At 35.4% G+C, this 21,898-nt stretch overlaps 1 pseudogene; it reads right to left on the minus strand.

Annotated features, from left to right (window-relative positions):
- Positions 1 to 4,262: 4,262 nt before the first annotated feature.
- Positions 4,263 to 21,898, minus strand: part of LOC120134857 — a 32,536-nt pseudogene continuing 14,900 nt past the window's right edge.

The following is a 21,898-nucleotide window of genomic DNA, read 5'->3' on the forward strand; positions in this document are numbered from 1 at the left end:
TGTGGGGTGTGTGTGTTGGTGAAACAAGGGTTAGGCCTACTACTCTATTTATAAGCTTTTGAGATGTAATTAAAAAAAAGATTTCGGGTAAATTTGGCAACTCCTTTGTTTTGAATCTTTTTTAATTTTATTTCGATATCTTTTTATATTTGTTTTATATTTTATATTCAAAAAGAATTAATCAATTTTTTATATAGAAAAGAAAAAGGAAAGTTTACACCTGCCTCTTCTCTTGACACATTAAGATGTCGAGGGAAACCAAACTTAAGCTGCTACCTTCATTAGATGATTTAATTTTGCGCCTGGTCCTTGTATTTCTTAGACTTTTAAATTTTAGTCTTTTATGTTCTTTTTATGCAAATAGAAGTATCTAATTTTATTAAATTATCGAATTATAATTAAAATTTACAATCATAAATGTAAACTAAATATATAATTAAGACATTTTATTATAACTATTGACATAAGAAATTAATCACTCGAGATTATATAAATTTTATATAAGGGAAAAGTTTAAAACTCGAACAAAAGATAAATTCGAACAGATATGAATACATTGACAAACAAAACCACAATATGAGATCAAATTATTGAAAATCCAACCCGATGATCCAAATTGTAGATCACAATGTCTTTTTGTCCTCCTTTTTTATAGAACAACGTATTTTATGTCTAGTGGACATCCAACGACTAAGAAGCTAGCAAGTCAACTTAATGTTAGATCCAACGGTGGTTATTCTACGCTAGGGATTGAGCCTTATCAAATTGGTAGTCGGTGGTGAGGATAACTCAAAACAGAGAGAGAGAAATAACTGAAATTTTGGAAGTTAATGGGAGGTGGCAGCAAATTATTAGTAATTCCAAGTGTGATGAAACCTATACCATGTGTTAAGATCTTAATGGCTCAACCATTGGGTTGATTTTTCCTTTGAGTAGGATAATTTAAGTTAATTAAGAGGTGGGATCTCATCAATTTATGGTAATTAATTAATAATTCATTGGGTAAACATAAGGATATTGCCTTAATTTGAGTATTTCATTCGCTATTTAATATATATTTATATATATAATTGATTTTGATTTATATAAAATATATATACATATGATTATAACTTAAAGGAATTTATTCCCCTATATATGATTTAATTATATAAATAAACATATTTAATTTTGCTACTAAATATATGAATTCCCTTGATTGGAAAACAATAATCGTGAAGAACTCAATTTAGGATAAATAGGGATGACCATAACTCGAGTTTAGTTAGATTTTTAGTTCATTTTAATTTGATCACGGTATAACACTCTTTCACATGTTATATGGTCTGGTTCGAGTTTATGGAAGTTCCATTGACTCGAAACTCAACTCGATTTTAAGGTAAAAACTCGTACCATACATGACCCAACCTGATATAAATATAAATATACATTATTTTTTATAGGTAAAATAAAGAGTCAATTGCAAAAGCACAAATAGAGAAGTACCATAACAATTATCTCTAAATATATAAAAAAGTTGATTATAGTATTATTCTCGAGTTGAGTCGAGTATTTTTGACCTAAACCGAATCCGATCTAACATGACATTATCCTTAAAAAACCAATCCAATTCTATTTTTTTTATAAAAATCCAACCTTATAAAATTGGGTCGAAACTCATCGGATTCGGATTAAATGTCCATCTCTGGTGAATATTAGAAATATTAAAATTTTATTATTAAATTAATTTGAACTTTAGAATGCGTAAATTCCATTAAATATATTTCGACCATGTTTTCTAATGACAAAATTTAATGATACTTTTTTGAATATATATTTTATATAATTATAATAATAATTAATATTAGTATATATCAAACATGCTTAGTTTTAGAATATATATTATTGGGACCAAATCAAATGTATTAATTCGTAATCAAGTTTTATATTATTTCCCTAACAGATTAAGACATTCATACCCCATACCATAATGGAACGAATATGAAATTCACGAAATCTTTGTATCACTTTATCAATTTAAATACTTTCAAAATACTTTTAAAATTAGTCTTACCGGACGACCATTAGATGAGATCAACACTTAAGAATATCAAATCATTAGATGAATTTCCATTGATTTTGAGTGAATTTAATAGAAAACCGATTTAAAAAATGAGTAAAATACGAAGATTTTGATATTAATATTGTCACGAATGTCAATCGATAATTGGTGACGATTGACCTACAATTCTAGGAGAAAGAAAATAATTTTTTATAATAAAATAAGAAAAATTATGAAAATAATCGAATCTTATCCACGTGTGTGTGTATATATAAACCGTTATTCAAAGATATTGAGACAGTTGGGAAATTGGTTAGGTTGATGATTGAGGGCACCAAATCTGTGTTTGCTTTCAAAGTGGGAAATTAATTAAATTAAAGCAGAAAATAGTTTCATTGTGGACGGGAGTCGTTTTCAGTTAATATTCCGGACCACACGGATATTCTTCAACATTTAGCAAAGTTTAATAATAATAAGTGATAAATTACAAATTTATCACTTAACTTTATTCTCTCTCCTTTTCCGATCATTAAACCTTTTTAATTTACTCACTGAACTTAATGCATTGAGATTTTTGTTTTTCTCGTTAAACTTTACTCTATCTCCTATTTTAGTCACTCCATTGTTAAATAGCTAATGACGTTAAAAACGATGTCGCTTTAAAAAAATCACCAAAACGATGATGTTTTACTTCTATATAACTGTCCATTTTAATGTCGTTAACTATTTAGTAGATGAGTGACAGAAAAATCCAATGTATTAAATTTAATGAGAAAATTGAAAAGATTTAAAGTATAGTGAGTGAAATGTGTGTGAGAGAGAATAAAATTCAGTTACCAAATTTGTAATTGATCATAATGATAATAATAATGTAAAATAAAGGATGAAATGATGCGTGTTATTGTAAGTCTGTGATTTCGTCCATGATTTGAGCAAATTAATAAAACATATCTTACTTTCAATCAATATCGTTTCCAGTAGACATATATTCAATACAAAATTCGTGCATGCGCGTATTAGGTTTTTTACTTTATAAACCACCTTCCTAACCTCTTTTGCTTTCCTCTTTTTTTAATAATCACAGGAAATCGTGTAACTAAAACAAACCATAGCAAAATGTACCTTATTAAGCTAAATAAGTGTTACATGACTTTGTATCTGTTTTTATAAATGAAGAAGATTTATATATTCATTCTGATACCCGGGATTTTATATTAAGAGGACAAATTTAAACTTTTAAAATTTTAGGGAGAGCGAATTTGAATTTATAAAATTTCAAAAGGGCAAAAATAAATTTTTAATAAGAAATATAAAAAAATTTAAATATATAATAATTTTAAATTTTTACGCCAGGCAACTGCCCTAAGTTCATCCCTGCCTATTTAGATCTCTCAAGACAAGTGGCTTACACCTACCCAGCATATACTTGATGCATGATCGATTAAAAAAAATTAGTGTAAATTACACCAATCATCACTGAACTTTACTCTCTCCTATTTCATTCACTATACTTTAAATTCATTCAATTTTCTCACTAAATTTAACATAATTAGCATTTTTGATCACTCACTCGTTAAATATTTAACAGCGTTAAAACGAAACCGTTTAAAAAAATAAAATTTTCACCAAAACATCATCGTTTTACATCTATATAATTGCTCATTTATAACGTCGTTTAGTGAAAAAACGGATGAATGATCAAAAATGCTAATTATGTTAAATTCATTGAGAAAATTAAACGGATTTAAAGTATATCGAGAGAAATAGGAGAAAGAGTAAAATTAGTGATGGCCGATGTAATTTACCCAAAATTTTATATCAATGATGTAAATTTTTAAAAATTATATTAGAAATAGATATGCAAAGTTATGATATTTCAAAAAATACAAAAGTAGGTCATAAAAGAAACAAAAGAAATATTTAAATTATATAAAAATTTAAAATCTCTAGAGTACAACAGCCACACCACCATGGCTGCTTTGATGTAATTGAGAGGCTTGTTATACTTTGGTCAGACCAATATTAAGTGGCAACCTGTCCAACATTCTAGTTCATATTGGATTATTAACAACCGAGAGCGGGCAATTTTTTTTTTTGGGTACTATTGTTATCCATTTACAAAAATCGCGATACGATACAATACAAAACTAATTCTTCGCCTTACATTACAAAAACATCTTTGAGAGTAGCAACCTGCATAAATATCGTAGATTTGCAATCGGTTGCTTAATCTTTGCTTGAACCAGAATATACACCGTCGATGACAACCAGACTCGAACAGCTGACTACCTATTTATCTATGCACTCGCTCACCGTTATGCCTGGCCTTTGGCCCAACCCGACCTAACCATCTTCCTTCCAGCTCTGATAGGTATTGGTTAGAAAATTCTCACAGCCACCATTCATTCCAATTCCAATTAAATATAAAATACAAATTGCCGATGCATATATGTATAATTCTCGACCTACCACTGGAGCCTGTCCTCGTCTAGTGTAGAAATGGAGTTCTTTATGTAGAGTACGTCAACTCAAATCGAATCCAGCATCTGCATTTATGGCATATAGCAACTTGGTTTCCAGTTGCTCTTTGCTGCACCATAACCACATATCATCATTATCATCATGCTGAAGTTCATATCGCAAAAGAAAGGTAAAGGAAAAAGCCGATATCAAAATGATTACGGTTAATGATATGGAATAGACGAGAATCATTAGTTCCTTTCTTTTTGCAATCTAATTTATAATCGACTCCTGAGTTCATGACTTGTTTTAGAAATATTGCAAACCTTGTCAACAATTCAAATACAACTTCTCTCGAAATCATTCTATGGTAAGCAACTAGGGGAGCGAGAAAGCCAGCATGAGAGAGAGAGGGAGGGAGGGAGGGAGGGAGAGAGAAACCTTCTATATGCTGGAAGCTTTAGAAGGTTCATACAAGTCGCAGATGTCGGTAATTGGTCCAATGTTTCTTCAGAAGCACTGCCACCAGGTCTGCAAAATGAATTGATAGTAAAATATTTAATTTCTATTCGGAAATGAATACCTCTGTATGCAAAATAAAGGTTCAAGATATTTGAATCCCAGCAACGGTCCTCGGGAACAACCAGTCACGAACCTAAGAAGAACTTCATCAAGTTACTGTTTTCTCTCACGTACATAATTCTTGAAGCGAATTATTAAATTAGCCATTACAAGAGGATAATAATCACACAGATCAAAGATGATGCAACTCACTTCAAAAATTTCTTTTGGTTTTCCAACGAAAAGCTTTTGAGGACTTCCCAAAACATTTCTATGACGTAGTGCTCCTGTTGAGCAAAGAAGTGAAAATAAGCTTCTGAAATCCAATATAAAGAGCTGATTGTCGATAAATATGACAGACAGGTTAACGAGTTATGTCGGCAACGATTTGCATTCTTGTCATCTCAACTTGAATAAAACTAGGAAAATTCAAAGTGAAGCTGGTACGAAATATGTAATAACCATTCTAATCCAACAAAAATGAAATGTGGAGAGCAGTAAAAAACTTACACCATGGTAGCCACATGCATAATTCGTATTGTGTCTTAGGTCATCAACATCCAAGCTGTCAAGTGAACCTGATATCAGAAGCTGCATAGAAAAAACATTTAGAGAATTTAAGAGAATCTCAAAATTTTTTAGCAGATGCACGAAAGTGATGAAAGTTTTAATTTGAAAGATACGCAGATTTTTCAGCCCGGGTGAACGCAGTAATTGTTTCCTTATCTTGAAGTATCACAGAAAAGATGTTAGGAACTTAAGAGGCTTACACACATAAAGAATAATTGAATCAAAATAATGCTAGGAAATTTGAACAATGTTAAAAAGGCATTATGCATGACAACCACAAACAACTGGAAAAATTTCAATTCACAGGGATAACAATTTGAAAGTTCTTTAACTTTCCAAAGTCAAAAGGAATTCCGGCAAACTCCATCTATCATGTTTAAATGGGTAGATTAGAACCTCAATGTAAGGTTTGGAAACTATTGCCCACAAAGTGAGCCAACCTGCAAAATTTTAAAGTAGGCTACAATATCTGCAACTCATGTTCATTAAACATGTCAATCCACTCTTTCCGTATAAGTTGCTGAAATCCCCCAAGGAAATGTGTACTTTGTTGTCTTATCCGCAATACATCATTTCATAGTGTCACTATCACGTAAGGTATAGGAAAAAAGCATTAAGTTACTTAGAAATGAAGTGTCTTACTACCTGAAAATTCAAACGGTGGTTAGATACAAGGTGGATAAATGTGATAACATTCTCATTAGTAACAAGTATGTTTTTGCCTCCTGGAAGCAGCTCTTTCTCTGTTTGCTTTCCGTATTCATTATTCACAATTACAAAATAGAGCTCCAACTCCGAAATGTCCCCTTTATAATGTTGAATGTCATGGAAGACATAGGGATTAGAGTGCTAGAGCCATAATAACAAGCAGTCTACGTAAAAGGGTGACTATGCAATTAACATTTCCAAAAAGTATGAATACAAGATATAAGAAAGGGAATAGATCAAGAATAATCACCTTCAAGAAAATAAGGTGACGATATAGCTCAGGGTCCAAGGAAGGCAAATCATTTAAATAGTTGTACCTAATCAATTAAAAAAATGCATGTGTATAAATATCTCTGCAGTACAAGGCCTTCCAAATAGGAGGAAACCATTCGAAACCTTACTTTTGTTTCAGTTTGCTCAAGAAGAAAGTTGCAAATGGTATATCTACAAGAATTCCTTCAAACATGGCCTACAAGGAAGGAATACCCTGCCTCATCAGTAAGCCCAGCATACAGGCAAATTAAAAATTAAATATAGATAAAGCATTGCCCAGAATAGACTAAGCTTCAGTAATAGAATGGCATACCTTTGCAAGGAGTGATCCCAAGAAATGGAAAAACTGGAGGTGTTGTTCATGTATCATCCCTGATCCAGGATTTGGGAATAAGAGGTGATCAGCTGTTTCCTGGATAGCCATTCCAAGTAGTATGTCAAAAAAAAAAAAACATTTAAGAGAAAACAACACAGAACAAGTGAGACAAGTTAACATGTACAACAAAGCGGATCCCAACCAGTGACGATCAAAGCAAGTTCAGATTCTAATCAGTGTTTCCATCTCTGTAACAGTCTAACAGAGCATCTCTTTGTCTACAGTTCATGCCAATCATATTCATATTATTTGTAAAAAAAACTAAATAAATAAATAAAACTAATTGTGATCAAAGGTAATCTCATTGTTCTTTTACTTTTCCCTTGTTCAGCAAAGAAATGAATATTGCTCTTCTCTCTCAACCTGTTTGATCCAGAGAAAGCATATCATCTTAAATCACACCATAAGAGAAAGTCAGGGGATCATATATTGGCACTTTACCATAAGTGAAATAAAAAATAAAATTTAGTATCTCGACAGTATGCCTAACCAGCTTATCAGTGTATACGGAAAGATGAAAAGGAGATAGCATTAAGTATAAATTAATAACCTTAAATAACCCATATTGTACATCAAATGCAGCTCGAGTAATATTCTCCATAAAATCTTTGAAAATTCCACCACCATCAATACCAGCTTCGTCCACTCCAAATTCATTGACAAACGTTACACAAATCTGCAGGGAAGCAAATGAAGCTACTTATATCATTGTTGGAACTTGGACGGTGACAAGATTGAATTGTTGGAACTTGGATGGTGTCAAGATTGAAGAGGCCAGATTCCGGTAGCCATTAAAGATAATAGTGTTTTTATAGTGAGAAGACCTAAGTATACCAGTCCTCTAAGATCCTCTTCAGATAAGGCACACATCTGATTATAAGCATCTTCCAAAATATGATTCCTTCGTATTCTGAATCGGTTTCTGGTAAAAACACCATGGGCCTCGTCTCTGCCTGGCTGAGGCTAGTTGTGACTGGTAGATGGAGGTATATAGAGAAGATAAAAAGGAAATTAGATATCAATGAAAAAAGACTCCGAATGTTGGACTAATTTGACAGAAAACTCCAAACTCTCAGTCCAAGGAATTTATATTGTGATGATCACAACAGTTTGATATTATTCTTCAAGATCCAACAGTTCCAAACAAAAATTTGCTATTACTCACAGTGAATATTTTAATTCTGCTAGTGAATGGAATCAAGAAAGGTGCTTGCTTCAATATATCATGCCCTCTTTTGCCTTCCATTACAGTCTGCTAGGGAAAGCTCAGATCAGAAGTTCAGAACTAACAAGTTACATCGGAAATTTATGCTTGGAACTTAAAGCTGCAATAGAGAAACTATTACCTGAGAAATAAAATAGTCATTTACACCATTAGCATGGAAGTCACTAGGGGGAGTAAATTGCCGCCGGTTATTCCAATCTTGCAACTATAAGGGCAGGTTTAAATAACAAAATCAGAAAGGTGACAAAGAGCATAATGATTCCCTAAATGATATTACTCTCAAGAAATGCATCATTCTGTTTATATTTATTAAGGATAACCCAGTTGATTTTAATATCATACACAAGACAAAATATCAACAAGTGGGAAGTGAGAAATTTGACAATTTACACTGGCATCTACCTGGGATAGCAGCTCAGAGGCTACAGTACCAACCCTACTTTGAATAGCTTCAACAGGGTGCCTCTTATGACCAGAAGTGTTGGAGAAAGATTTCCTAAAACTGAGGTGAGTTGAAGGATTCACTCATGGGAGTTGCCACAGAGCCTGTCTTTTTTTTTATAGAAGTTGGAGGTCTCATTAAAAACTCCCTTCGTATTCGTTCACATACTAAGAAGTATGTTAACGAACATTGGAAGGAAGAAAAGAGTACCTCAAAGTTTATTAATAATAATACCCAATACAAAAGATTACATGTAATAACCTCCTATGGTGAAATATACCATTACAACAAACACTTTAGCCTCATATAACCTCATCCAAAGTCACAGACTAATCACCTTATCTCTAATTACACCTCCAGAAAAAGGATTAAAACAACGCAACAGAACATACAACAAAAGAAAAGCAACACCTACAACCATATAAACTAAATTAAACCACAAATAGAAAGACGAGATCTAGAGAGATTCGTCTTCTTCAGGAGCCCAAGAGCTTGGCTTGAATGAAGGCTCTATCTCATGCACCATGATCTTGAAGGAGTTGTCACCAACCTTCAATTCCAACGTTGCATCAATTCTCGCGCCTGCCTTTGCGAGGACTTGAATTTTTGCCCGATCAAAGGATGATGGAGACTGATAGCTTTCATCAATTGCTAGTAATTGACCCCAACTATCAGCAATGTTCTTAAAAGTATCCCAATTCCATGCGTGAAATGGAACACCCTCGCAAACTATCCATACTCGGCGACAATCCAATACCAAACTCTCTGACCAAGCTTCGACTAAGGAGAACCACTCTGCGAGAGTATCTGATTTCTCGTTCTTCACACTTCTCAATGAAGCAGAGTCTTCGAAAATCATTAATACTGCATTTCCAACAGCTCTCATTAAGGAGAAGCCAGTGAGGCCCTTCGCATGCATTTGTTTAGCGAGGTGACCGATTTTAATAAAGTTTTTGTACTACCCCACTAGACAATTGCTCAACACCTGAAGTTTTTCATCATCTATAACACCTTCAACTTTAAAATGATTCTTCCTCGAATCATCTTCCATCCCGGACTTGTGGAGAACACCAGTAGAAGGCTTTCTCCAAGAGGAACGACGAGGTTTGAATTTAGCGAAAGAAACACCAATTTTGCTGCCTTCGATAAAAGAGCCATTCATTATAGAGGTTGCTCTACTTGCTTCTTGGATTGAAGCGAAGCGAATGAAACCGAAGCGAACTCCTTTTGCATTTCTTTTATTTGGAATAAAAGCATCGAGCACTCGACCATGGGAGCAAAATAAAGATCCAAACCTCTTCCAATGGATCTTCTCAGGCAGATTTTCAACAAATAAAGAGTAACATCCAGACTTGTCAATATTGTACTCCTTTGTGGTAGATTCCCTGGTTCCCTCGAGGACACCATCTACAGCAGACTTTTCGTCACAACACCCAGTTCTAACAGGCACATGAATACTAGGAGAAGCTACACAAGCTGGATTTGGCGATGACAGTACTGGAGGAACAGTAAAACGTCCATATTTGACATAAACATCAGAATCAGTAATAATACCTCTTTTAACAACAAGATTCTTCATTGCCATCTCAATGTGTAAAAGGGACTTCAACTTAGAATCAAAAACCATTCTCTGAAGGGCATCCTTAGCAGCAACAGCAAATTCTGCATTTGAGAAGAGAGCAAAAACCTTAGGCTTTTCTCCCTTATAACTCAATTGAGAATCTTCAAAAACTTGAAGCCATCTCAGAAAATTCTGCAGCTCTCTCTCTTTGACATCAACAGGCACACCCATAATGAAGATAGTACGAACCTCGTCTTGATGAGAAGGGTGTGATGGCGGAGAAAGTGTAGCTGCAGAGGATGAAGGAGTTTGGATCGTAGAACTCTGCTGGAGAGAAGGGGGGATTCCAGCACCCGACATGAAGAATAATTGATGAAGTTAAAAAACCAGAGACTGGACGAAACTATCCAAGTTGCGTGCCCGGCGAAAGTGAAGGTTGTGACTGCCGGTGAAGAAAGAAGGGTGGAGGTGATGAAGAGAGCCCAACAGCGCGAGAATACGGCGAGCCCAGTGGAAAGAAGATGTATTGGTGATGAACTCCGGCGTGAATCGGAAAACCAAGGCGTTTAGAACAACGCCGAATAAAAGACCTTCTTGAAAATCTAGTCTCGAAAAAAGAATCAGAGTGGGGCGACGATCCTCCTAAGGAAAAATGACGGTGAACTGATGACGGAGTGAGGCAGCAGGCGACAGACGGAAGACAGTGGACGGTGTAAGGCGGATGGCGATGATGAACGTCGACGGACGGCGATGGAAAAGATGAAATGATGGAAGAAAGCAAAAATGCCTTGAACCAAGAAGAAGCGGGAGCTTCCGCAAGGCTTTATTGCTGTGAAAGTTCACACCTTCGATGGAGAAGAAGATGCGTCGCCAATAGCTACTAGTAGAAGGGCCCCGTCCAAGATCCACTGAGTTGTAGACTCACCCTGGCGTAATGATGCCTAGATCCGGGATGTTGGCGTCGAGACGAAAAACCAGGAAGTTTTGGTGTTCAACAGCAACCGGACGTGGCGGCCGGCACGGTGTCTGACGGCGACGGCGGGTGGCGGACGGCAGCGGCGGACAACGGATGGATGTCGGAGGGGAGAAATTTCAAAGACGCCTGGGTCGTGGATATTTGAAATTTGAAAAACACCTGGGTTAGAGAGAAGCTTCAGGTGCTGCTTTTGTTATTCTTACCACAGAGCCCGTCTCAGAATGACAATTAAGGACATCCTTCAAAGACATGATTTACATGACATACTTCATAGTTTAAATAATAGTTTTCTGAACAACAATCATACAAAATGAAGTAACCTGTCTCAGAATGACAATTAGGCATCTGACATCCATCAAAGACAGTGGCTTCTCCTGCTCATAAATTCCTCATTATCAACTATCATAAGCATGTGCCTAATCAACCACAAAAAACCCAGATTAGTCAGACATCAATCTCTAAACAACATTCAGCATTTAGAAAATCAAATCAAGGATGAAGCATGCAACAAGAATTGCATAAAATTATGATGCCAGAAATCAACCAATTATCTTACTTGTACACTGGACAAAAAACATACAGAGGTAGCAGCCGACCAGGTGCATCTCCCAAAAGATATGAAAAGCTCTCAGGAAAGGATGACCACTTCTGATTTTGATGACTACGCTTCATAAAACTCCAAAACACTGGAACAAGTTCAGTTCTATATGCTAGTACAGTCATAATTCTCCCTAGAGGTAGAGTATTGAATGTAACGTGCAGAAAAGCACAAGAAGAAGCAACAGCTGCGACCTCTTTATCATCTGGACCTTCATTATGTGAACCATGGACCATGGAAATCCCTCCAAATAACACATTAGTCTGCTCAGAAGAAACAAAATTTGAACCCTTTCTTTGATGTTGAAAAGAAATCCCAAGTTCTTAGAATAGCCAAAGTGATTTTCAAAGTAACAGAAAGCGTCAGAACTACCTACGAATTGCACAAGGAAACGTGAATCAATAGCATTGTTATCTGCTGTTGCAAATTATCATCCAAAATGATTTCCACTGATTCATCACCCACGATCATATCATCCTCCCCAACGGTAGAACCTGAAGCCAAATAGTTACACGTGCTTTCAATGAACTAATTTATAAGATGAACTGCCATGCAGAAAATCGATTCACAGTTGCAGTATTATAAAAAAAATCTATAATTTTATTATCAAGGACGCTGGGAAAAAATCCATCAGCATAAGTGGAGGAAAGAGAAAAGAGAAATGGATGACAATGAAGAGGCAAAGCATACTTTCTCTGCTTGAAGATTTTATAGGAGGAAGAGCTACCAACAAGAATGTTGTAACTGCTGCAAGGTCCAAGGCCTGCTCAAAATAAAAACCAAAAGGAGAAAACTACCTGAAAACATGCTTAAACTAAAATTGAAATTTCTTTAACATAAGAAGCAGCTTTAATCCAAACATAAAAGTAGATAATCACATTTGATACTAAAGCTAACACAGCTTTAATGGAAATACTATGATTATAATTTGAAAGTATAAGCACAAGGATGCCAGGAAGCTATTTAGGGTTAGCATCTGAAGATGCATGCATTTAGATACAAACATATGCATAGCATTCAAATCATATCAAAATGATAATACTGTGCAAGGGTCATGCATGTAGAAGCTCTATATTTACCACTATACAGAAAAGCTTATAGCAAAAACTTTTGGTTCAAATAATAATTAAAAAAAAAATCTCATTCTTACCATTTCAAATGAGCATTCAGGCTTAGATAAAGCAACGCCTGTTGTTTCTAATATATTACCAAGGATGCAGGCATAACCAGGAAACTCATTCAATATATCACTGGGAAGTACATTAGCACGGTTTTGCATACACAAAGCCATCTGATTAGTGTAGTACTGGATCAAGCTCCGAGAAGAAAAAACCTAAAATGTAAAACATTAGAAAAAAATTAGTCTATAACAAGCATAAGATAAAACAGAAGATGTAGGATATTTGCAGCATTAACAATATGTGTTCACATGTATGTATTAGTGATATGTACAGATAGTTTGTAGAAGATGTAAAAGTAGAAACAAGTGACAGCTAACTAAACAGAAAGCATTTCGATGGCCAAAGAAAGAACAGAAAGCATGTACCTTGGAAGTTTTTCAGCACCACATACAACCACTATCAAGATTCAATTAAAATCAAAGAAACAACTTACAAAGTCTCAAACAAGTAGGCATAGAAGAATCTACCTCTTTCAGGTATGGAAATTTTTGCCATAAGAAAGGGATTGTAAGAATCTGGAATGAGAAACTCCGCTGTGGATCCACATTTGTGCAAATATATGGACTCTGACCAACATGAGAAATCATACAAGCAAGCAAATGCTCCAATGCAGATACTTTCCCAGAAGAACCTTCGCCATCCATATTTTCCTGCACGACAAGATAAAGGTAATGTTTGAAAAGTAGAAGGAAATCACAAGTATTAAAATGTGGAAACATGGTGATAAGGATTTCAAAATCAGTACGTATGAAGTTATCCAATTAGAAGGATTAAAAACAGGGTTGAAAAAGTGCTTACCTTGGCTGCCAAAATAACTTCTCTAAACAGAGAGAATACATTTCTTTGCATGAGGTAACCAACTGTTTTACAAGCCCGTGGCAATTTAGGATCTAATAGCAAAACCAGTACTTGCAGCAAGATGGTTGCTGATGCACTGGACTCCTCCGCTGTCATCAACAGTTGATCTTTCAATTGATTTCTGTCCAGTAAAAAACTAATATTACCCTATGAAACAGCTTAAAGTCATGCACTGAATAGATGAATACATTATATTCAGCCTGTCATCATAGTGCAAGACAATACAAATGGGATGAAAGGAGGAAAAGAGAGAGGGGTGCATGACAATATATATTAAGCTATCATCAAGATGAGGCAATCAATTTTCCCCCTGTTTTAGTCTCTATGTTAGATCCATGAGATTCTAGAAAGTATCTAAAATTGCTTACAAAGGAACATGGGATCTACGATGAGATGCAAATATAAAAATGAAATATAAGAATAAGACAATACCCGGCTGACAAAAGAAGGTTTGAAGCACTAACCTGTTGTGATGTATAGCCTGAATACAAGCAAATGAGAGTCGCTTCAACCTGTAGACAACCAAAGACTGATTGGATAAGGAGTCCATGCCTGCAAAGAGTCCCACGACATCCCCTGTTGCATAATTATATGCAAAAGTTAGAGAGAGAAAGAAACGTGTATACTAAAATAATTATATGCAATGTGCAATGAATCATCCATAAATATGAAAAGTTTAGAGAGAGAAAGAAAGATAAGCACAAGAACAATTATATGCAACCCACAACAACTTATCCTTAATATAACTTTGGAAGTGGAGGATATTAAGTTAAGTTTCTCAATAATTTCTATGGAGCAGAGTCTTATGCTAGAAAAGGAGTTTATGGAAGACGAAATTTGGGAAACCTTGAATTCGTGTGATAGCAACAAAGCTCCGGGTCCGGATGGGCCGAGTATGGGTTTTTTAAAAAAAAATTGGTCTTCCTTGAAAGGTGATATTATGAATTTCTTCAATAATTTTTACTCGGGAAAGGATTGGGAGCATGACATTAATCACAGTGTTTTAAAAGGCGCGAGGCGCCCTAAGGCGATTAGCTACCCGAGAGCCTCAATTTTTGCGGCGCTTTGAGGCGAGGGATTCACGTACGCGAGGCGCTTAATTTTACAAAACATTTGTAAATATTTTATAACCATACCTCAAACACAAAACAACTTAATAATTAACTTAATAAGCAAAAACACCAAGTAGCATATGTCATATTGTATCTCAAAAAGACAAATAAAAAGCATCATCAATAATCAAAATGCCTAAAACTCATCTTCATCATCATCGTCATCAACATCAATCCCAAGCTCCTCCTCGTCCCCATCATCTTCGGAAAGTCCAATATCTTGTTCTATCTCTTCATCGTCTTCATCAATTAAATTTTGTCCAGTAGAGGGCCTTCTATGAGTGGAGGTTTGGGCAACACCTTTTCCTTTATCTTTTGAGTTTGAACTTCAAATTGATTAAAAGAATAATTATTATGAATTTAAAATTTTAAAAAATAAAGTTCATGTAAATTAAATAAATCAACTTGAATTTGAGTTTGAGTATCTAAGCAAACGTAAAGTTTAAATACTAAAAATGCACATTTTCCTTGAGAAAAAAAACTCAAAACTAAAGTATATATCATTCACCCCACAAGAAATATAAAAGGATAAGCATACCCATACTTCAGAAGTGAAAATGAATAGCAGTATTCTCCAATCCCTTGCTTCAAAATCACCCCTACCAACCAACCCTCTTATTCTAAAACCCTCGTCTTCGCCAACATGTAATTACCTACCTTTTCCTCGCCGTCGCCGACAGTAGCCCAAAGTTTATTGTACCAACAGCAGCGTCGATAATAGCAGTGAGGCCGCAGAACCATCAGTTTCATCGCCAGTAAGACCGTCGTCAGATACTCTTCAAATTCGGTTCAAAAGAGGGTCAAGAAGGCGTCGGCAGCTCCGGGAAGAAGGTGCCCGGGGAGAAGGGCAAAGGATGAACTCAAAGGCTGCAACTGAAGCAACTCCGAAGAAATGGGAGGAAATGAGCATGACAGAGAAGGCTTTAGAGTTGTATGTTGGAGAGAAGGGTTTGTTGTTCTGGCTCAACAAGTTTGCGTATGCTTCGATTTTCATCGTAATCGGGGCTTGGATAGTTTTCCAGTTTGTTGGACCTGCTCTCAATCTTTACCAACTTGATTCTCCTCCTCTTGCTCCCACCTCCATGTTCAACTGTTCTTGATCCATACCACACTGATATCTATATGTCTGAAATGGGTCATTGTATGTGAATCGCTAAAAGCATCGCCTCTCACCGACGACTGAATCGCCGCCTCAGGCGCGCTTTTTAAAACTCTGATTAATCATTCGTTCATAACTCTTATCCCAAAGGGTTCTAATATTGGGGGTTTAGATGACTTCAGACCAATTAGCCTAGTAGGTGGGATGTACAAGATTCTTTCCAAGTGCCTTTCAAGAAGGTTGAGGGGGTGCATGAATGATGTTGTTAGTGATTCACAATTTGCCTTCACTCCGGGTAGACAAATCTTGGATTTTTCATTTATTGCTAATGAAGGTATTGACTTGTGAAGGAAGAAAGGATTAAAGGGTTGTGTGTTGAAGGTGAACTTCAAGAAGGCCTATGATACGGTAGATTGGGATATTTTATTTAAAGTTATGGATAGAATGGGATTTGGATCAAATGGTGTAGCTGGATTTGGAGATGTGTGTCAACTGCCTCGATATCAGTGCTAGTGAATGGGGTTCCTACGGATGAATTTCCTATGGCGAGAGGTCTTAGACAAGGGTTCTCTTTGTCCCCATTGTTGTTTAATTTCATTGGCGAGCTACTTAATTTAATGATTCGGAACGTAGTATCTTCGGGCCTGTTCAGTGGTTTGGTTGTTGGCAAGGATGATATCTCTCTTAATTTGTCACATCTGCAATTTGCAAATAACCTTATCTTCTTTTGTATGGCATCGAAGACACAAATTCTAAATATTAAGAGGGTCCTACGGGTTTCTGAAGTCACATCAGGACTGCAATTAAATCTCACTAAGTGTAGATTATTTGGGATTAATATCAGTGAGGAAGTGTTGTTGCAGTGGGCTAATACTATTGGTTGTGTCGTGGGACATTTCCCTTCGGAATATTTGGGTTTACCGCTTGGTGCTAAGAGGAATTCTATAGCATTGTGGGATCCGATAGTGCAGAAGTTTAACAAGAAGCTAGCCAGCTGGAAGGCGAGGACTCTGTTTGTAGCAGGAATATTAGTGTTATTGAAGGTTGTTTTATGCTCATTACCCACCTATTTCATGTCCTTGTTCAAAATACCCTCTTCCGTGATTGTTAAGCTAAACTCTATTATGACCAGTTGTCAACACACCTTTTCGTCCTACTAGGATTCAAACTCCTAAAAATAGGATAGAATTTTGCTAGGATTTAAACTCCTAAAAATATGATAGAGTTCTACTATGATTTAAACTCCTAAAGATAGGATCCACAAGCACTATAAATAGCCATTGTAACTCACTATTGTAAGACACGATTTACAGACAAAATACAGAGGAAAACACGGGAAATACAAAGGCAAAGCTACTGTAAACGATTCGAAGTAATAAAGGTGAAAGCTTTTTTTATCATTCGTTTGTTTCTCTTTACTCTTCACTTGCATGCGTTGTTAATCGTGTTTTCTTTGGAGAACCTCAAAGATAAATGTTTTAGCCGATGACCCAGAGGGAGTTTTTTTCGAAACTTTGATTTCAGATCTACGCTCCCTAGAGGCTATTTCACAAAAAAAATTACATTTTTGGAATGAGAGTACGAAAATCTATCAAAAAATGAAAACTTTTTTTATTTTTTCCGGTTTTAATCTTCGATGTTCTTTGACATTTACCCACTTAATTTACATTCCTTTCATTTTAATCCCTTAATTAGTTATATATATATATATACATACTTGCTAATTTTATTTTTAATTTATCACTTTTTTAATTTTTCTATATTTATATACGTTATTACCCATATATATATATTTATTTTCTTTGCATTTTTATTATTACTATTATATTTATTATTATTTTTACTATTATATTTTCCTTTTATTCTACTTATTTGTATTATATATGTATATTTTTTATATTTTATTATTATTTTTTTTCTCTTTCTTTTTATTATTCTTGTATTATTACTTGTATTCTTTTTATATTATTTATTTTGTTATATATATATATATGCGTATGTTCTTTTTAAATATTTTAGTTTTTATACCTATTATTAATAAATATTTGATTTTTTTTAATTTTAAGTGTTATATTTTATAATATTATACATATATTTTTCTATTAATTTTCTATATTTTTTATTATCATTATATTATATTTATTTTCTTTTTTTATTGATATTATTGTTGTTAGATACATATTTTACCATTATTATATATATATATATATATATATATATATTCTACACAAATTAATTATATCTACCTACTTTGTCCCAACCCTCATCATTTTTTCTTCTTGTCAATTATACTTCACCAAACCTTACTTTCTTTTCTTTCATTTTCGGTGTGATTGTCTTTTTTAACTACTTATTATCATTATTAGTATTGTTACTATATATGTATATATTGTAATTATCTTTATTTGGTTTTTTTTACCATTATATGTGTATATGTTCTTTTCATCATTTAATTTATTAATTTATATATATTTACTTTTTTATTTATTATATATATATATATATTCGTACTTTGTTATTATTATTTTGTTTTTGTTTTATTTATTTTCTTTTTCTTTTTTATATATATTTTATTATTTGTTTTTTTACTTACTATTTTATCTTTGCTTTCTTCATTTTATCATTTTACTTAATTTGTTTTATTTTCATTTTAATTTAATTAATTAATTTCTTACCATTTTATCTAACATTGCTTTTTTTACTTTCTTAAGGGTACATTTTCAATCAATCAAATGTAAGTTTTGGATCGTTATTTTACCTTTCAATTTAAACTTTCAACTTTCTTAATTAAAGACAACTGGAAATTACATAGTACCGAAAGGGCGGTTCAAGGGTGCTAATCCTTCCTTGACCGTAACCGACTCCCGAACCCGACACATCTTTGGAAAGACGCAGATCAGGTAAGAAATAGGGTATCCGATCAACCCACTTTTCGTAAAGTAAATGATCAGTGGCGACTCCCAATCCACATTTTTCAAGTCGAAACCCAATTCTGGGGCCCAACCGAAAGACGGTTTCGACAGCTTGGCGACTCTGCTGGGGACACAGGTAAGTGAGTCAGGCTAAGGTAATTTCCAGTTGTCTTTTTAACGAAAAGGGTAAGTTTAAATTTTACGGTAATATTTCGATCATTTTTACTTACTTTTGATTATATTTTCGAGTAAATAATTGGACTAATCGTTTTCTCATGATTTCAGCCTTCAAAGTTTTTTTTTTCATCTAAGGCTCTATACTCGAGCTTCAAACCCTGTTTTAAGTGGGGGTAAAAGCGACGCCTTCTTGTGAATTTATTCACCATACGGGCCTAGCAAGTAGCCTTTGGGATTCATATACCTTATGTCTTCGTGTGAATTTATTCACCGTGCGGGCATAAGGGAATGTGTCCTCTCGAGTTTAACTTAGTCCACACAAGCCTGTGATGGGTTTAGGACTAAGGTTCTGGCAAGCCCAAGGGGGCACCGGTAAGGAGAACTCGAGTACCTTTTTTTAGAACCTAAACTCAAAGACTACAAGGAGTTAGGCCCACCACAAAACCTCATTTTAAACCATAGGATGCTGAAATTCCTGCTTTACTTTCTGTTCAAAACATGTGAACTAGAAATTTATGCGGTTAGGACTTGTTCAAAATCAACTTGCGGGATAGAGATCATGTCCGGGTAGGAATAATAAGCATGTAGGGTAGATATCATGTGGGGTAGGACTTTTATTTTCACGATTGCTTTGATTATTATCTTTACCTTACTAACTCTTTTCATTTTTTTCCGCTCTTTTATTTTATTTCCATCATCTGCATCATTCAAAAGAGGTGTTGATCCACCAAAAAATGTGTTCGTTAACCATAAATAATCTGCATTAATGGACAAATGTGTTGTAATACAGGAGATTAAAAACCCCGAGGTACGACTATGGTCCGAGAAGACTCAGAAAGAAAAGGGAGACAGTCTTCAAGGAAGTTATGTGTCAGAGCTTGTTAGCTATGCCTCTATCAGCCTAAAATAGAACAATGTACAAGAACTTCGAGACATCTGGGACAGTTGGAAGAATGATCGAAAACAGAAGTTCAGTCAGCAGTATGGTGACATTGCACTTTTGCTTCATGTTAAGACCGGTGAGCCCTTAATCAGAGCCTTGGTTCAATTCTGGAACCCGGGATACAGTTGTTTCACTTTTAACCAAGAGGACATGGTACCTACCATCGAGGAGTATACTACACTATTGCACTGTGAAAGCATTAAACTAGAGCGAGCCTACATCAAACACATCAAGAGTCAGCCTTTTTTTGCAGGGGTTGATGAAAAGTAGGTGACTGACCGACTCTAAAACAAAGGTAACGGGCAAGGAATTGAGTGGATCCACATAAGGAAACTAATGAATGACCACCCTGATGAATGGAAGATTATAGACCTTTTTTGCAGTAGGTCTGTATGGCTTGATCATCTTTCCGAAGATTTTGGGATGCATTGACGCAGTCGTGGTGGAACTGATTGAGCAACTTCCGAAAAGAGTCAACCCAGCACCAACCATCTTAGCCGAGACCTTTCGGTCTCTCAACCATTGCCGAAGAGCTGGCGGAGGTAGATTCATTGGATGTGTTCAGCTCCTTCAAGTTTGGATTCACAGCCACTTCTGGAAAACTAATGGGGTTGCCTACTGCCGATTTAGCACTACGTATTCACCTTTGAGAGAGTTTATCACCATGAAATGGCTTGAAGGCGCTTCGAAGAAAAAAATGGATGAAGGTCTTCACACATCTTCAGTACCGGGATATTACTTGGAGAGCCCCCTGGTTGTTCTTCAGTGATGTTCTTTTACGATTTGGGGATTCTGACACTATGACCTTACTTGGACTTTGGGGTGCAGTTGGGTATGCTCTGTTGTTGACAATTAGACAATATGGGTACATCAGTTTGTCCCAACAACATACATATTATCTACATCAGAGTTTGTGTATCACATTGACAGTTATAAGAAGAAGATCAAAGAGATAGCCGAGTCATGGAAGAAAGTATCCTGGATAGATGTTGTGGCTGCCAGAAACATGCTTGCTCCGGACTATATGGAGTGGCAAAAATTGAGGAAAAATGACAATATTTTGGTGCCAGACTGTGAGGACACCCGGACAATGGAAGAACATCTCAGGCCCGTCCCTTCTGGACTTGAGATAGCCAAAACATAGTTTAAAGCTGTGAACAATGAGCTGGGAAGAGGATAAAGGAACTTGAGGCTGAGCGCTATCAGTGGAATCTAGATGTCGACTCTCAGAAAGATCGAGCAGATAAACTAGAAAGAGAATAAAAAAGAGTCCGTTTAGAGCTCGAAGACTTGAGAAAAGGGTATCAAGATAAAGTCAAGAATAACTCCAAGTTGAAAGTGGCTTCTAAATAGTGGAATGAGAGAGCTTGGAAGGAACAGATGAAGACTGCCCAGAGGCACTTAGCAGGCAGTCAGCATCAAAACCAATGCTTGAGAATCCGGATGGCTGATCTGGAGAAACAACATGAGAGAGATGGTAAAACAATAGCTGAGTTAGAAGCTATTGTAGATGGGTTCAAGAAGCAAGCAAGCAAGCTTCAGATAGTGCCCTTCGACGGATGTTTACAGTGGCGTTTTCATTGGGAGCAAGCACAACAAAGGGTGAAGGCCAGAGAAGCAGTCATCCGAGACTTCCTGGATCAAGTACAGAAGGCAGCTCGCCATCTACATGGCCTGGTAACGGAAGCTGGAGTGGTCCAACAAGGCATACAACCAGAGACAAATGAAAACAGAAGACTTGTCAACCTGTTGGAAGCTGTTCGGGGTCTAGAGAATTGTCCGAATGTACCTTTGATTGTTTTTATGTCTCTTACAAGATAAAACA

This window comes from Hibiscus syriacus, unplaced genomic scaffold (assembly GCF_006381635.1).
Source record: "Hibiscus syriacus cultivar Baekdansim isolate YM2019G1 unplaced genomic scaffold, ASM638163v2 tig00110599_pilon, whole genome shotgun sequence".
Taxonomy (NCBI): domain Eukaryota; kingdom Viridiplantae; phylum Streptophyta; class Magnoliopsida; order Malvales; family Malvaceae; genus Hibiscus; species Hibiscus syriacus.